General features: G+C 36.3%; 1 protein-coding gene across 13 annotated transcripts in view; it reads right to left on the bottom strand.

Annotated features, from left to right (window-relative positions):
• The window catches only part of ERC1 (ELKS/RAB6-interacting/CAST family member 1), a 541029-nt gene that overhangs the window by 189075 nt on the left and 337720 nt on the right, over positions 1–14234 (bottom strand). The window lies entirely within an intron of this gene.

Below are 14234 nucleotides of genomic sequence, written 5' to 3'. Positions count from 1 at the left end.
GAAAAAAAAAAAAAAAAAAATTGTAGAGTGCTATCAGAAATTGCTTCCTGTGGTATAAATATGGTTTACCATATTTTTATTTATCTGCATGGCATTTGTTTTGATTTTCAATGAAGTTGAGTGCCTCAGACTGTCCCACTTTAATGATTGTATTATGTTCCATTTCAATAATTTATATTACCTGTTTCATCACTGACTATATCTGATTTGCTTCTATAGGCCTACAAGATTGAAAAACTGGAGCAAACAGCCAAGGCAGAATCTTCTCACTTATGTGGACTTAACAATGTACTCCTCATATTCATGTACTTCTTAAAAATATACAGGTGTCTCATAAATTGAAAAACATGACACCTTTGTGGGAGAAGACTAGTTTCAGCACACCATACTGCTAAGCTCCTAAGTCTGTCTTTTTTTTTTTTTTCTTAAAAGATTTTATTTATTTATCTGACAGACAGAGATCACAAGTAGGCAAAGAGGCAGGCAGGGAGAGAGGGGGGAAAGCAGGCTCCCTGCTGAGTGGAGAACCTGATGTGGGGCTCAATCCCAGGACTCTGGGATCATGACCTGAGCTGAAAGCAGAGGCTTTAACCCACTGAGCCACCCAGGCGCCCTGCTCCTAAGTCCTTCTGATTTTACACACCCTGGATATGCCAAATAACTGTCTGAGCATTTGAGTGTAAATTAGAAATCTTGGAACCTAAGTAGGGGTCACCACAGTGGCCACTGCAGAAATCTGAGCTACACAAGGCACAGCACCACAGCAAAATAGGAGTATCCCTAGAACTAAGCAGGATCAATTATTCAGGCCAAAAGCAAATAAGCCATTCTTGATCCCTCCATTTCCTTAACCCCCAATATTTAGTCCATGAGAATGCCAAAGGCTCAACCTGCAAAATATACTCTAGGTCTATAAGCCTTAAAGACATAAACTGGACCATGTCAAACCCTCTTTAAAATACTTCAATGGTCTCCTACTTCATTTAGAATAAAACTCAAACTTCTTTAAAGTCTTAAATGACCTGGGTGTTTCCAACGGTTTTGGGCACATTTCCTATGAATCCCCTCTTTTATTAGACTCAAGGTCTCTCTCTCTTTTTTTTTTCTATTTTCTAAGCTCAGTTCTGCCTCAGGGACTTTGTATTTGTACTATCTTTTGCCAGAAATGCTCTTACCCTAGATATTCGCCTGGTTAAATTTTTTTTCAGTATTAAGAAGATAAATTCAAGAAAAGCCTTAAAGATGGCTCAATATTTGCAAGTCAAAGTGATACATCACATTAATAAAAGGAAGGATAAGAAACATATGATTATTTTAATAGAGGCAGAAAAAGCATTTTACAAAGTACAACATCCATTCATAATAAAAACCTTCAACAAAGTAGCTTTAGAGGGAACATACCTCAACATTATAAAGGTTATATATGAAAAACCCACAGCTAACATCATCCTTAATGGTGATAAACTGAGAACTTTTCTTCTATGGTCAGGAAAAAGAAAGGGATGTCCACTCTCACCACTTTTATCCAACGTGGTACTGGAAGTCCTAGCCACAGCAATCAGACAACAGAAAGAAAGAAAATGCATCCAAATCGGCAAGGAAGCCAAACTTTCACTATTTGCAGATAACACAACACTATAAATAGAAAATGCAAAAGACACCACCAAAAATTGCTAGAACTGATCAATGAATTCAGTAAAGTCACAAGGTACAAAATCAACATACAGAAATCTGTTGAATTTCTATATAGCAATAATGAAGCAGTAGAAAGTGAAATTATGGGATCAATCCCATTTACAACTGCACAAAAACCAGTAAAATACCCAGGAATAAACCTAACCAAAGGGGTGAAAGACCCATACTCTGCAAAACTCTAAAACACTGATAGAAGAAACTGCAGATGACACAAAGAAATGGAAAGACAGCTCACGCTCATGCCTTGGAAGAACAAATATTATTAACATGTCTATACTACCCAAAGCAATTGATACATTTAATGCAATCCCTATCAAAACACCAAAAGCGTTTTTCACAGAGCTAGAAGAAACAATCCTAAAATTTGTATGGAACCACAAAAGACCCTCAACAGCCAAAGCACATCAAAGAAGAAGCAAAGCAAAGCAAAGCAAAGCTGGAGGCATCACAATTCAGGACTTCAAGTTATATTACAAAGCCATAGTAATCAAAACAGTATTGTACTGGCACAAAAACAGATACATAAATCAATGGAACAGAATAGAAAACCCAGAGATAATCTCATGATTGTACAGTCAGTTAATCTTCGACAAAGCAGGAAAAGAACATGCAATGGGAAAAAGACCATCTCTTCAACAAATGGTATTGGGAAAACCGGACAGGACTGCTTTCTAACACTATACACAAAAATGAATTCAAAATGGATTAAAGGGACACGTGGGTGGCTTAGTCAGTTAAGTGCCTGCCTTCGACTTAGGTCATGGTCGCAGGGTCCTGGGATCCAGCCCCACACTGGGCTCCCTGCTTAGCGGGGAACCTGTGTCTCCCTCTCCCTCTGCCTGTTGCTCTCCCTGCTTTTGCTTGCTCTCTCTGTCAAATGAATAAATTAAAATCTTAAAAAAGACAAAAAAAAAGGGCACCTGGGTGGCTCAGTGGGTTAAGCCTCTGCCTTCAGCTCAGGTCATGATCTCAGGGTCCTGGGATCGAGCCCCATATCGGGCTCTCTGCTCAGTGGGGAGCCTGCTTCCCCCTTCTCTCTCTCTGCCTGCCTCTCTGCCTACTTGTGATCTCTCTCTGTCAAATAAATAAATTAAACATTAAAAAAAAAAAAAAAAAAAGCGTCTGCCTTTGGCTCAGGTCATGATCCCAGAGTCCCGGGATCTAGCCCCATACTGGGCTCCTTGCTCATCTGGGAGCCTGCTTCTCCCTATGCCTGCCTGTCCCCTTGCTTGTGCTCTCTCTATCTCTCTGACAAATAAATGAAACCTTAAGAAAAATAAACAAACAAAAACCAAAATGGTCTAAAGACCTTAATGTTAGACCTGAAACTACAAACATCCTTAAAGAGAGCGGAGACAGCAACTTCTTTCTAGATATGTTTCCCGAGGCAAGGGAAACAAAATAAAAAATAAACTATTGGAATTACATCTAAATAAAACGCTTCTACCCAGTGAAGAAAACAATCAACAAAATAAAAGACAACCTACGGAATGGGAAAAGATATTTGCTAATGACATATCTGATAAAGGGTTAGTATCCAAAATATATAAAGAACCTATATATAAAACTCAACACACACAGAAATAATTTAATTTAACATATGGGAAGAATGGGATAGACATTTTTCTAAAGAAGACATACGGATAGCCAACAGACACCTGATAATAAGCTTCAACATCACTTATCATAAAAAAAGGATATCAAAACTATAATGAGATATCACTTCAAATCTCCCAGAATGGCTAAAAGCAACAGAAAAAGAAACAGTCCTTGGAGAGGATATGGAGAAAGGAGAACCTTCTTGCACTGTTGGTGGGAATGCAAACTGGTGCAGTCATTTCAGAGAATAGTATGAAGTTTCCTCAAAAGTTAAAAATAGGGGCGCCTGGGTGGCTCAGATGTTTAAGCATCTGCCTTTGGCTCAAGTCATGATCCCAGGGTCCTGGGATCGAGTCCCACATTGGGCTCCCTGCTCAGTGGGGAACCTGCTTCTCCCTCTCCCTCTATTGCTCCCCCTGCTTATGTTCTTTCACTTTCTCTCTCAAATAAATAAATAAAATCTTAAAAAAAAAAAAAGTTAAAAATAGAACTCCTGTGATCCAGCAATTGCACTACTAGGTATTTACACAAAGAATACAAAATTATTAATTCAAAGAGATACATAAGCCTGATGTTTATACCAGCACTGTCTGCAATAGTAAAATTATAGAAATAGCCTAAATGTCCATTAGCTGATGAATGAATAAAGAATATGTGTGTACACACACACACACACACACACACACACACACACACACACAGAATACTATTCAATCATACAAAAAGAATGAAATCTTGCCATTTGCAATGATGTGGAAAGGGCTAGAGAGTACTATGCTAAGCAAAATGTCAGAGAAGGACAAATGTCACATGACTTCACTCATGTGGAGTTTAAGAAACAGAAATGAGTAAAGGCATGAAAAAGAGAAAGAGAGAGAGAAGAGGCAAGCCAACAGACTCTTAACTATAGAGAACTGATGGTTACCAGAGGGGAGGTTTTTGAGGGGATGGGATAAATAGGTGACAGGATTAACGAGGGCACTGTGATGAGCACCGGGAAATGTATGGAAATTCTGAATCACTATATTGTACATCTGAAACGAGTATTACATACTATGTTAAATAATTGGAATTTAAATGACCTAAAAGCATTTCTTAACTTCTTTATCTAAAATTTTTCCCAGTATACCATCAAACTCCTCTAGCTTAGTCTACCTTTATGAAAAGAACTCTTACAGTTTCTTCCTGTTACTTAATCATTGTCTAAAACCATTTTATTTACTCATTTTACTTCCATTTTCCCCACTAAAATAAGTCCATAAAGGCAGGGACCTTGTCTGTCTTAATCACTTGTGTATGTCTTGATATTAGAACACCTTCCAGTACACAAGGGATATTTAGTAAGTGATGAATGAATTAATTGCTGTTAAATAACTGTATTATTTGGCAGTAGCTGTATAAACTTTCCAAATATATCTTTCAGCTTGGCATCTGAAAACTCTCCTAGTCTAATGGAGATCCTATGGAAATGATACTAACGAAATACAAGGGGATATAACTTCCCTTTTAGGGGTTTATTTCCTGTTTGTATTTCTATAGTATTAATATCAGATGGGGGAATTCAACACATTTCTGGAAGAAATAACATGAAAGCAAGAAGGCTGACAAAGAAACAGAAATAGAGGCGAACTACATCCAGGATTCATGCAGTAGAGGACTAATGTTGAAATGGGAGCAGATCTGCAAAACTCTGTGAAGAAATTCAGGACTCGAAACCAGCAAGTGTAAGGAATAGAAATGAGAAGCCAAAAATAAGGGACTTCACATTAAAGTTCTATCTTTTGAATAGCGTAATGCTCCTTCTTACTTTCCTGTCCTTTTATATAGGACAAGCAGTTTTTTATTTTCCCCAAACTAAACAGGCAAGTAAAGAAATCTGAAGGGATTTTCTCTATGACACTAACTAAATAACTGGGGAGAACAGAAGGCTGTTTATGTCAGGGTTGGTGGCCTTGAGTAAATCTTTAATTCTTGCATTTGGGGGCAGTCTCCAACCTAACAGCTGGATCTATGCCCATCCACTCTAAAGAGATTCCTGATAGTTGACAAGTTCTTCTTATGTATATAAAACTATTTGTTAGCTATACCATTCAGAGGAGAGGGCTAGCAGAGAAGTAAACCTACAAACACCAACAAAGGAATCTCAATTCAGCCACATACTATAATCAACTCTGTTCTTAAATACAAATGACAATTAAGGATCAGCAGATATATGTGATAAACCTCTAAAATAAGAGAGGGGCATCTAGGTGGCTCAGTCGATTAAGCAATCCAACTCTCAATCTTGGATCTCACAGATCATAGGTTCAAGCCCTGTGTTGGCCTCCACCCTCAGTGGGGAGTCTGCTTGAGATCCTCTCCCTCTGCCCCTACCCCCACTGGCACATGCATGCTCTCTACCATTCAAATAAATGAATTAAAAAAAAAAATAAAACAAGAGAGAAATTTTTAAATCTTAATAATTGAGGTAGCAGAAAAAACAATTCAGTAAACAAAAGAAGTTTTTTTAAAAAAGACTTAATTACTTTTCTCAGAGAACTTCATGAAGATATTAAGGGTATAAAACAAGATTTAGGAGGGCATGAAAAAGAACATTCAGATTGTGAGAAAGTTGGAATCTCATTACCAAAATAAAAACATTCAAAAGGAGTGAAGATAAAGTCAAGAAAATACTCCTAGAACTGAAGGAAGAAGGAAACAGTTAAAAATGTAAGAGAAAGTGAGAAGTAATCTAGTGAGATCTCAAATCCAACTATTAGAGATTTTTGAAGAATAGTAAAAATAGAGAAAAGAAAATGGCCAAAGAACTAACACTAGAACTTTTCTGAGCTTACACAAATGGGGAAAAACAGACATGGGTATGTTCCTAAACCCAGGAGTCTTCAAAGAAAGACTTCTGGTGAAGATATTTTAGTAAATTCATGCTTTCAGGCATAAAATATATAGCAGTGAGAGATAAAAGAGAGAGCACTCTAAAAAGCTATAGCTGGGATTAAATATAATCTAAACATATTTGTGGATCAGAAATGGAGCAGAAGTATAAAGTGCTCTAGAAGCCAAAATTCCCTACCCCTCATCCTTCCCAATCATTAATTGCTCTCTAGGATTAGGACACAGAGAATCAGGAAGACAGTCTCAAGAACAGAAAGAGAAAAGAGCATTTATTAGCTCTGTGAGTTGATCTTTGTAAAAGTTTCAATATCACAGTGGGTCAGGAACCCCTGAAAATGTTCATGGTACCACTATTTTTAAGTGCCCTAAACAGTCTATGTCTCCATCAACACTACAGAAATTATTAAATGGATAAGTGGTAGATAAGTGAGTGATACAATCACATGATGTAATATAAATAGCACGAGACTGAAAGAACTACATGTAACAAGTGGAATAAAAATATGAAGTGAAAGAACCCAGATACAGTATTTACTTCCTAATTCTATTTTATGTAATACAAAAACAGGTAAAACCAATATATGCTTTCAGAAGTCAGAATGCTGGTTACTGAAGGGAGGGGAACGCAAAGACGACCTCTGAAGATGGTAATACTGTGTTTCCTGAACTGGGACCAATTTACTTATGTTTTTCAATTTGTGAAAATGTAGTGAACTGAACAAAATGCTTTCTCCTATAAGTGTAGTATACTTCAACAAAGAATTGAACTGAAATTGTTACTGAAATTAAAAACAAAAAACTAAATTAAGTGTGAGACTTATCACCGAACATAGTAGAAGAAAGAATAAATGTATTGGGAATTCACTCAAACAGAGAAAAGAGATATAAGGAGATAAAAATAGACAATAGAAATTAAGAGACACAGAAGAAAGACTGAGAGACTCTACTATAAGTCCACTAGGAGTTGAAGAACTCTAGAGAGACTGGAGTAAGAATATTTGAATAGGTAACCGTTGCTCATTTCCCAAAATAAGAAAAAAAAAAAATTGAGTTTTCCATTTTAAAGCACCGCTGTGTGTCTTGTATAAAATGAATAAAAATAAAAATTATGGCAACATTTAGGAGCTGAAGGCTAGAGGGGGAAAAGTAGAGAGAAGAGATACTGACAATTAGATTTTGCATAGCTGCTCATCAGAGAGCCTATGAAACGTTGAGAGAACAGCAACTGGTTTTAAGGATATGATTCAAAGTCACACAGGTAACAGATAGGAATACTGGGACAGTGAGGGAAGGCAAGCAGCAGTTTAAGTGAGCTAAATCTTAACATCTGTAGCAAGGAGTCAGTAAGAAAAAATAGTACTGAAGCTAGAGTAATGAAGAAACCTCAAAAAGAAAAATTAATGTACTCTAGAAGGTCGAACATTGGCAGGAAAGGTAGTATTGTTGTTTTTCCTTTTAAGTCCCTTTGTATTATCTGATTCTGCAACATGGTCATATAATATGTTAATTATATATCTCACAAAGAAGATAATAGAAAATGTTGGTCCTCTGAAAAGTGAAGTTGCTGTTCCTAGCTACATAATAGAGAATATTGATTCTCAGTCATAAAACAAAACTATTACTTATAATCAGCATTGAGTCCACTGCTGCTGGCTCTAGGATTCAAATATTCCCATGTCACATACATGCACCCCTATGTTTATAACAGCATTATTTACAACAACCAAATTATTGAAACAGCCTAAGTGTTTACTGATAGATGAATGGATAAAGATGTGATACACACACACACACACACACACACAGCCACAAAAAAGAATGAAATCTTGCTATTTCAATGACGCGGATAGAGCTAGACAGTACAATGCTAAGTGAAACAAGTCAGTCAGAAAATGACAAATACCACGTGAGGAGTTTAAGAAACCATGTGGAGTTTAAGAAACAAAACAGATAGCTAGAAACAAAACAAATAGCTAGGCAAAACAAGGAAGGACACATCACACATTCTGTAAAGGAGCGAAACGTACATAAAGACATAGGAAAAAGAGGGCTTAATACATAATCAAGAATAGCACTATCCACTACAACTTTTACATAATGTTAGAAATATTTTTTTTTAAAGATTTTATTTATTTATTTGACAGACAGAGATCACAAGTAGGCAGAGAGGCAGGCAGAGAGAGAGAGAGAGAGAAAGAGGGAAGCAGGCTTCCTGCGGAGCAGAGAGCCTGATGCGGGGCTCGATCCCAGGACCCTGAGATCATGACCCGAGCCGAAGGCAGCAGCCCAAACCACTGAGCCACCCAGGCGCCCCTAGAAATATTTTTTATCTGAGTTGTCCAATATAGGAGTCGAGGAACAGATCTTAAAATTTTATTCAGTTTTAATTAATTCAAGTTTTTGGGGGGAGGGGCAGCAAGAGAGGGGAAAAGAGAATCCCAAACCGGCTCCACACCCAGTGAGACTGGGGCTCAATCCCAAAAAGCTGAGATCATCACCTGAGCAGAAATCAAGTCAGACACTTAACTGACTCAGCCACTCCAGTGACCCTAGTTTTAATTAATTTGAATTTAAACAGCCAAGTTTAGAGGCACCTGGCTGGCTCAGTCAGTAAAGCATGAAAGTCTTGGCTATGAGTTCAAGCCCCATGTTAGGCATAGAGTTTACTTAAAAATAAATAAGTAAAAAAGATAAATAAGTAAGTAAATAAAATATGAAGATATTTAAAAATAGAGAAATAAGTAAAAAAAAAAAAAAAACTATGTCAAAGAATTGAGAAGTGTGGCTAAAAAGAACTGTGATGTGAAGAAAGGACAAGATGAAAAGCTGCAGAGATGAACTCAAGGCAGATACTAAAGAGCCCGGCACATGTTGCCACATAGTTTTTATCTTGAAAGTCAGAATGAGCAATGTGAGGCCTTTAGGTAGTCAACAGACAGGATTAGCTTTATGCTGAGAAGACAGCACTCAAGCAGCAAATGGCATATAGAACTAAATGGGAAAAGAATAAAGACATGGTAGAAAACTTGCAGAAATACAGCAGAGAAAGAACAAGGATGTAAGTTTACACAGAAGCTGACCTAAGAGAATGGCTTTGAGTAATATAATACAATTAAATGGACATAATGATTAAATGGAGACATAGCTTCAAGATTTTGAGGTGAGACTGAGAAGAATACAGGTTTCTGGCTTGAGAAAGTAAATGAATAAATATTCACTGAAGATAGGAAAAAATAAAACATAAATAAGTAGTTCCGTCTCAGCTTTTATAATTTGCTTCCAGTGGGAATTGTTAAACTATTCTCCAGTCTCCTTAAAGGAGAAACCAAGCATACCAGAAAATTGAGGTCAAAAGTCTTGGGAGCTTTTAGCTTAAATCATCATTGACTCCTCCTTTTCTTCAGAGTCCACATATCCCTTGGTCATTAAATCTTCTTTCATTCTACCTCCTCAAATTTTCTTCATTGTCTACCTCTAACATAATCCTAATTCATTACTTCTTCCCTGGATTACTTTAACATCTCCTTTTTCAGTATCTTAATTATTCATTTTCCCTATTCCTCAATCAGGTAAGATTTATAAGAGTAGCATGAGGCAGCAAAAGGAAACCAAGGTTTTGTATCTGTTGCTTTCCATTTATTAGTATAACTTGCAAAATTACCCTCACTTTATTACTCAGTCACCTCAATTATTATGAGTACAATGAAGGCAGTTTTCTCACAGGCTAATGAGGCTTCCATAAATTAACTTAATACCGTACGTACTCAGAAAATGTGAAACAATCTAATAATACTATTATTATTAGTGGTGGTGTATTTGTTGCATCTTTTTGCCTACCAAATAGGATTTCATTCATAGAAGGCTATCATTAAGTCTTCAGGAGTTCCAAGAATGAAAAAGGTGAGAACCCTCCTTTTCTCCTTGAGAACAGACTGTGCCTTATTCACAGCTATACTGCCGGAATGTAAAAGAGATCCTAACACAGCTTCAAGACGCTTATAATTTAATAGAAAAGAAAACATATACACAGATAATTTCAATTGGTGGCAGAAAATGACAAGCAGTAAGAGAGGTTCAGATCAAACTCAGAGCAAGTAGTGACTACTCCCTGCTGTGGTACCAAACTGACAAAAAAGGGGTGGGGGAAGAGAGAGAGAAAAAAGAAAAACCAGGGGTTCCTGGGTGGCTCAGATGGTTAAGCGTCTGCTTTGGCTTAGGTCATGATCTCTAGGTCCTAAGGTCAAGCCCCATGTCAGGCTCCCAGCTCAGCGGGGAGTCTGCTTCTCCCTCTGCCCTCTGCCTCTGCCTCTGCCTCTCCCCCTCTTTGTACTCTCTCTTTCTCCTAAATAAATGAATATTTAAAAAAAAAAAAGAAAGAAAGAAAAAGAAGAAGAAGAAAGAAAAACAAAGGGAGGAGTTAGGGAGGAAGAAATAAGATGGAAGTGAGGTACCAAGGCCCGGGAAATGGTGAACAGAAGGAAAGGACAAGAGAAAGAACTAAGAATAATATGCTAAGGAGCTTTAATTTTATTATGAAAGCAATGAATAGTCTTTGGAAAAATTTAAGGGGAAATGACATGCCCATATATGTGTTTTAAAAAGTAGTAACCTGCCAGAAACAGAAGAGAAGCACTAGAAGGACAAAACTACTCAGTTTTGTTTATTTAAGATGGTGTTACAAAAACAAAAGCAATAAAACATGAGAACAACTGCTATAGGGAGAGAAACAATATGATATGGAGATATAATTCGAAAGATCAATAAGACATAACTGAAAAAGCTGGGGGAGGGGGGAGGGGGGGAGGGCAAAAGAAAGTCAGCCATTAGTAATTGTTTATTGGTTTCTGCCTTGAACAACTGAATGAATGGATCACATTTATTATTACTGGATATACTAGATACACTAGAGTAAGAGTGGTTTCACTTGTTTGTTTTTAAGTAATCTCTATACCCAACATAGAGCTCAAACTCACAATCCCAAGATCAAGAGTCACATGGGTCCACTGAGCCAGCCAGGCTTCCCCATGTGTGTTTTTGTAAAAGAAAATGATGAGCATAATTTTAGCCATGTTGAGATTTTTGAAATGTCAAGGAGGTCATTTAAAGTTAGCTGCTGATATAAATGTTCAAAGCTTGGAAGAGAGACATGGGCTGGAATAAACAATGTATGTGTATGTATTTCTACTTGGAAGTCATCAGGACATATAGATGGTAGAAGCCATTAAATAGTTAAAATTACTTGGGGAGAAAATATCAGGGGCGGAAGTAGAGGAGAAGAGAAGGGAACTAAAAAATGGACTCATGGGGAGCATAAACCTTAAGAGAAAGAAAAATGAACCCTTTAAAAAATGGCCAAAGAGGTAGGAGGAAAATCAGGATAAGTAATTAAAAGAACCAAAGATCAATCTCCAAACAATGTGAAGAACTTTCTATAGAAGAATTATTTCAGCTAGATCCATTTAATGCTATATACTCATCAAGCCTCTAAACATTGCTCTAAGTAACTAAAATACTTGAGTATACATTTATTCTGCTAAAAAAATATAATTATATTATATATAATAGTTATATATTATATAATATATATAATAATGATATTCATAAGAAGCTTATTGTTAGAACATAAAGATATGAGATATGACTCTAAAAGGATTCTAAAGGGATGGGTCCACAAAGACATATAAAATTCATTCTTGTTATTTTAACAGGAACATCTTACGGTTTCCAGCCCTTAAAAAAAGTGGGAAGTGGTGGAGGTGGGGGAGGTGGCGTGTTATAAATTTGAAGTGATACGGCAACTAGAAAACTTAGGACCCAAGATTTAGAACTAAAATCAGACCACAAAATAATTTCAAATTGTGTTGATTTTCAATGTTAGATATAAAAAGAGTAAACAAAAACCTCAGAATTTATGGACCACTATAAATGAGTTAACATGACATGTACTGTACATTCGATTACCAATAGAAATATTTTCATTTTAGTGGAATGTGGGCAAACTTATTACATGTCATTATTTTAAAAAATAGTGAAATTATTTTAAAAAATAGTGCAGTGCAGGCACTGGGTGGCTCAGTGGGTTAAGCCTCTCCCTTCGGTTCAGGTCATGATCCCAGGATCCTGGGATAGAGCCCCGCATCAGACTCTCTGTTCGGCAGGGAGACTGCTTTCCCCTCTCCTTCTCTGTTCGCCTCTGTGCCTACCTGTGATCTCTGTCTGTCAAATAAATAAATAAAGTCTTTAAAAAAAAAAATAGTGTACTGGGAGATTATCTAAAATTAAGCCTGGAATAATATGACTGTGCTGTATTCTTCATTTTGAAAAAAGACATGTATAAACAGGAAGTACTTTCTTCCTGTTAGGCAATCCCTAACCTTTCCGAGAGGAAGAAATAATTGTAAATGACTGGAGATTTATTACTCTATGAATTATTCATAAATAGGAAACAAACAAACCAAAAAATACTTGGATTTTTAACCTAAAACATTTGTCCTTATAAGCAGATCCTATAAACTCATGGGAGAGTTTTTGCTCTGTATCTAAAACCTCACATTTCAAACACAAAGAATTATGGCTCCTAGTCTGTCCCAAATTCTTCTTGCGTATAATCTTTCTGGCTTTGATAAAAAAATGTTTTAACAAAGTTCAATTTGGAAACAGCACTATCAAGCAGGATCAAAACTTAGTTTGCATCATTTTTGGATACAGATTAATTGCTTTTCTGCTTCAAAGGCAGTACACTAAAGTGACCTTTTGTTATGAATACTTTCAGTTTTATAGATTCAGTATTATCCTAAGGCTCTCCAGAAGTTACCATCTATGATTAGGCAATTTAGGTGGAATAATGGGATTTAGTGCAGTTAGGTCTTCAATCTAATTTGTCAGGTCAAGGATTGTTAGGCCAGACCCTGACTTATCAATTTTTAATCAAGAGACTTTGAGTAAAATGTCTTGCTTCTAACCTTGCTCCACTTTGCCACAGGTTATGATCAGTATAGTGAGGCTTTTTCTACCTTGGCTTTGTTAAGGATTCACACCAAATATGTAAAAAATTCTGATATTCTTTAAAGGAAAAGAAATCAAAATGTAATTTAAAGACTACTAACACCAAACTAACTTGGCTTGTTTTCTCCCAAAAAAATGAGAAGTTTTTCAATTATGAATATTCAAATAGAAGAGTGATGGTTTCAGAAGGTCCCTGAAACTGATCAGGTTTATCTGACTTCAGTATGTGTTTGTATACTACCAAATTAAAGCAAATATCAAATTGAAATAACTGTGTCCTATGGTAACAATTAATAATAAAATAAAAAGAAGACACAAAGAAGCAGGCATGGGGAAGTGAAGAGGAAACCGGCAGACAAATTACAACGTAGGTTGTGTTATGGAAGAGGTAAGAGATAAGCTATATTGATGAAAGAAATTGACTCAGAACTATTATCTTTATATTATTCCCTAATGTTGCCACATTTTTGCTTTTTCATTTTTTTTCCTCAAGAAAAAGGAATAAGTGATTGGTAAGAACAATATTAAGAATCACAATCTTTAAAAATCAAATCTGAAAAGCAAATGTAAAGTTTAAATTGTAATTTTTTTTTACTGAATTGCTTTCTCCTTCTAATGTTAAATTTACAGGCTTCTGTGAAACATGCCCTCATTTATATGCTTAACAGTAAAATCAGTTGTCTTGGCTTCTGAGGTTTGTTCTCCTACAGCAGAAAATGCTAGTTAGAAAGAACAAGTAAAAAAGCCAAACTCAGGGGTTACTGGACAAGATCAGGAACACTGACCAAACCTCCAGACATAATCAGCTGGCATTTTTTTCATCCTCTAATCTAGTTTAAAAAGCACACTACTGGTTCCCTGAAATTTATCAATGGAAGTTACACAAGAAAAGACCCTGACATTTTGGAAATGTGCATCGATACAGTCTCCAAGAACACTGATATAAACTGCTTTTATTCATACTATTTTCTTTTTAACAATGTGGCTTTCTGTTTCTAATCAATCTCCTAAACTACTGGGCCACTACTGTAGATAAAGAAAAA

This window comes from Mustela erminea, chromosome 6, assembly GCF_009829155.1.
Source record: "Mustela erminea isolate mMusErm1 chromosome 6, mMusErm1.Pri, whole genome shotgun sequence".
Classification (NCBI taxonomy): Eukaryota; Metazoa; Chordata; class Mammalia; order Carnivora; family Mustelidae; genus Mustela; species Mustela erminea.
This window is presented reverse-complemented; position numbering and strand designations above follow the sequence as displayed.